The sequence below is a fragment of the Pteropus alecto genome, unplaced genomic scaffold (assembly GCF_000325575.1).
Source record: "Pteropus alecto unplaced genomic scaffold, ASM32557v1 scaffold78, whole genome shotgun sequence".
NCBI lineage: Eukaryota > Metazoa > Chordata > Mammalia > Chiroptera > Pteropodidae > Pteropus > Pteropus alecto.
This window is the reverse complement of record NW_006443124.1, coordinates 7,109,747-7,114,639: the sequence shown is the minus strand read 5'-3', so window position 1 is coordinate 7,114,639 and position 4,893 is coordinate 7,109,747. Positions and strand designations below refer to the sequence as shown.

Here is a 4,893-nt window from a genome sequence, read left to right as displayed (position 1 = left end):
AGAGAGTATGGCCAAGCACATGCTGACCTCAAATCCTTCACCAGGAAGTGACATGTCACATCTGCTGACATTTCAAGTACGATCCTCTTGTAAGGAGAGGCACCAAATTTCATGAATAATAAAAAGTCTGTCATAGCCCACCCTTATTATTAAATATTTAGTTCTCCTCCCCTGTCACATACAAATATACTTACCTTGTCCCCAAGGGAGAAAACCTAAAGTCTCACATAGTCCCTGCTTTGAGCTCAAAGTCCAAGATCTCTGAGTGATAGGTGTTCACCACTATATTAGGTCTAGATAAGGTTCATTTTAACCTAAATATCTTATGAACTAATAATACACATTATCTGTTCCATCCCACCCAATATATATACAATAGTGAAATGGGGTCAGGATAATTACATTAATACTCCCACTTGGAAGGGAGAAAAATAGGAGTCAGAATTCTAAAATCTCATTAGGTAGACAATTACAAGGGGTTCCTATTCTGCGGTGGGTTATATTTCTTGAAAAGATCTTCATTTCACTTCTCAGGAGTGACTTCCTAATCCATTGTTCACTGTGGCCCTTGGTTCTGCCCTCTGGCAGGATATTCCTTTTCAGTTATTCTTGGTCAGAGTGAAGAGGTCATTGGAAAATAGGCCCTCCTTGGGGGACTTAGCAGCTTTCTCTGCACATTTCCTTTCCAAAGAACATTGGGGTCAACAGCTGCTGACTCTTTTAATCAAGGCTGGTGGTACTTTTAAAGTATAATTTTTTTCTCAAAAACATAGTTTATTTTCTATTTATTTTATTTTAATCAGCTCCCTATATCAATAGCCATACACATAATTCTTTTCAAAACAATCCTCCCTCATTAGAGCTCCTTCAGATACTTCAGCCTACCAAGCTTCTGTTGAAATATACCCTTAGTCTCTTTTCCTTGATCATTTTGTCAAACTAAAAAGAACTTAATAAACATCACTCTAATCCACACATAAGTTTTCAACAATTAGTGTATGTTCACATCCTTGATATGATCCTTGCTTTATAAACTAAGCATTTTTAATCAGACCTTATCATTTAAAAGCCTTAGTTTTATCTTTTATGAGATGAGAATCACTTGCATCTTCCAAATCTACAAGTTCTAAATTTCTGTGCTGTCTTAATTTTCTTTCAAATTAAGAAATTATTTTTCTGCTTGTAAATCAGCCACTTCTTTTTTAAGCCCATCTCTTTCTTATCATATCTTATCTATCAAATGCAGCCAACAGTAACTAACTCACACTATGAACATTCTATTTTTCCCAAAAATCTTTCCACAAAGAAAACCATAGGCCCAGATGACTTCACCATCAGGTTCTACAACATTCAAGGGAGAAATAAGTCCAATACTATCCAGATTCTTTCAGAGAATTTTTTTAAAAGTTTTTCCTCCAACTCATTTCATGAGGCTAGCATAACTCTGATACCAAAAATCCACTAACAACAGTAAGAAAAAGGAGAACTTAGAGGTAAGCTCACTGAAAAACATAAATGCAAACTCCCTAAACAAAATATTAGTACACAGAAAACTGCAATATATAAAGAGGATAATGAATAATGATTAATTTGTGTTTAAATAATACAAAGTCAATTCAGAAATAAAATATCTATTAATATTATTAACCACAATGATAGGATAGAGAAAAAATTATCTTAATAATGACAGACAATATATTTTATAAAAGTTAATATTAGGACTCCAAAAAAAATGGCATAGATGATAGAGGCTCTGTTCATCCCTCTGGTGACCAAATCAAAGTTGTGACGGTAATAAAGAGCAGCAGCAAGGAAAAATCGCCTGGGATCTAGATGAACAAGCCATACAACTAGGGAGAAGTCCAGGAAATCACCCTGCAACAGCAGAAGGTAGGACAGGACGGGGCGAGGACGTGGAGCTGCCCAGTCTTGAATGGCTGAGTGAGACGGAGGCTGCAGCAGTGGCAGATGCCTCTTAAAGGGGTGCATCTATGAGCGGATTTTCACGGTGACAGACCTGCTCACTCTGAGCACCAGTGCTGATTCAGCTGCACACAGTGGGTACCAGGGACTTACAGGGAGACATTGTCAAAATGAGGGCCTAGGAAAGACTCGCTCTGTACAGAAGTGCCAGCAGCATCCGTTGTTCCCTGTTGATCCCTCCCCACTCTCAGTGCACGGACACAGAGCAACCATCGCCATGACATCATCAAACTGGAGAACAGAGGTCACTCTGCCCAGAGGATTCCCTGAAATCCTGCCTACCCCAACTCGCAGCCCCACCCAAGCCACATCCAGTTGTATCCTCAGTGAGTCAGGTGCTCCTTGCTGAGCAGTGCCGAGACTCACACTGGAGGCAGCTCTCCTCAGTTTCTGGTGTGGCCTTTTGAGGGAACTATAAGCACAGCATCTGTGGATTGCTTGCTGAATCTTAACAGGTGGCCCCAGAGGGGCAGAGGTTTGGGCTAAATTTGGCCTGCAGCTGAACCCTTCTCAGGACTGTGCCACTGGACACCTACTTCACAAATCCACACTAATAAGACCAGGAGACTTAGGAGCTTTGCTTAGTACATAGAAACAGACACAGAAAGGCAGCCAAAATGGGAACACAAAGAGGCAGAAACCATATGAAAGAAGAGAACAGAGATCTAGATATAATGGAGTCAAATAATCTAACAGATGCAGAGTTCAAAATGCTAGTTATAAAGTTGCTCAATTAACTTTGGGGAAGTGTAGAGAACTTCAACAAAGAGGCAAAAAAACCATGGAAATGGAAATTATAAAGGGAACCAGTCTGAAATGAAGAACACATTATTTGAGATGAGAAGTATATTAAATGGAATAAACAAAGGAATAAACAATGAATAAAGAAGAGGGTCAAATGCTCTATCTAGAGGACAGGAAAGCCAAGGACACCCAATTGGAGTGGCAAGAAATAAGATGCCAAGACTATAAAAATAACTTAAAGAGGATATGGGACACTATTAAGGGTCCAAATATCCATCTGATCGGCGTAACTGAAGAAAATCAAGATGTTGAACAGCTGTTTGAAGAAATAATGATGGAAAACTTCCCTAACCTGGTAAAGGAAATGGACATAAAACCCAAGGAAGCTCAGAGAATTCCAAAAATCAAGGATCCAAAGAGGCCCACACCAAGACACATCAAAATTAAAATGCCAAAGTTTAAATGCAAAGAAAGAATATCAAAAGCAGCAAGAGAAAAACAAATAATTACATATAAGGGAACACCCATAAGACTGGCAGCTGATTTCTCAGAAGAAACTATGCAGGACAGAAGTGCTTGGCAAAAAATATTTGACAGGATGAAGATTCAAGACCTACAACCAAAAATAATTTATCCTGCAAAACTATCACTTAGAATTGAAGGACAGATAAAGAGCTTCCAAGACAAAAATAAGCTAAAGGAATTTATCACTACCAAGCCGGTATTACAGGAAATGTTGGAGGGACTTCTTTAAGAAGAAAAAACATGTAGCAGAAACAGGAATAAATAATGGTAACAACTGTCTATGGCCATGCCACCCTGAACATGCCCAATTTCATCTGATCTCAGAAGCTAAGCAGGCTCAGGCCTGGTTAGTACTTGGATAGGAGACTACCTAGGAATACCAGGTGCTGTAGGCGGGAAAAAAAAAGAAAGAATGGTAGCAACTACATTCCTATCAATAAGTACCTTAAATGAAAAAGAATTAAGTGTTCCAACCAAAAGACAGAGTGGCTGAAAGGATAAGAAAACAAGACCCCTACAAAAGGAAGGGGATGGAAAAAGATATTGCTTTGATGGACCTAGAAGATATTTAAGTCAGACAGAGAAAGATAAGCACTATATGATTTCGCTTATATGCAGAATTAAAGAATAAAAAGAACAAATTAATCAAAATCAGACTCACAAATATGGTCTGACAATTTGGTCTCAGACAGAGACAGATTCGGTACAATCTCAATAAAAATCACTAACAGTTTAATTGTAGGTCTTCAGAAGCTGATACTAAAATTTATAAAGAAACACAAAGGATCACATGGTAGCCAAGACATGGAAACAACTCAAGTATTATTCAGTGGATGACTGGATAAAGAAGATATGATACATATACACAATGGAATACTACTCAGTCAAAAGAAAAGATAAAATACTGCCATTTGCAACAACATGAACGGATCTTGAGAATATCACGCTCAGCGAAATTAGTCAAATGGAAAAAGACAAGAATCATATGATTTCACTCATATGTGGGATAAAACCAGAAAGCAACAAATGAATGAATAAAACAAATTCACTGACACAGACAATAGTATGGTGGTTATCAGAGGGAAAAGAGGATGGCAGGGAGGCTGAAAAGGGTAAAGGGTGTCAAATATATGGTGAAAGACGAAAACTAAACTTTGTGTTTTTTTCTATTTTTTAATCTTCATTTGGGATTTTATTAACACAAAAGTGTATGTATTTTCTTTAAATTTCTTTACTTTTTATGGTGACAGAGGTTAACGAAATCCAATAAATTTCAGCTGTATACTTTAACAGTAAGGCATATATATATTTACACTGTGTATTCACCTCCCATACTTAAAATTCTTTGTCACCATATATTTGATCACCTTTACCCCATCTACCTCAACCCTCCCCCCAACCCATACCCTCTGGTAATCACTAGTCTATAATCCATGTCCATAAATTTCTGTTTCTTTGTCCAATTCATTTGTTGCTTTTAGGTTTATATCCCACATATAACTGATATCATGTGATTTTCAACGTTTTCAGTCTGGCTTATTTCGCTTAGCATGATAATCTCGAGGTCCATCCATGCTGTTGCAAATGGCAGTATTTCATCTCTTCTTATGGCTGAGTAATATTCCATTGTATATATGTGCC

The 4,893-nt window shown here is 37.7% G+C and overlaps 1 protein-coding gene and 1 pseudogene across 1 annotated transcript in view; one reads left to right on the top strand and one right to left on the bottom strand.

Moving 5' to 3' along the window:
- Positions 1 to 4,893, bottom strand: part of KLHL3 (kelch like family member 3) — a 233,156-nt gene that overhangs the window by 140,238 nt on the left and 88,025 nt on the right.
- Positions 3,529 to 3,647, top strand: LOC112471999 (annotated as a pseudogene).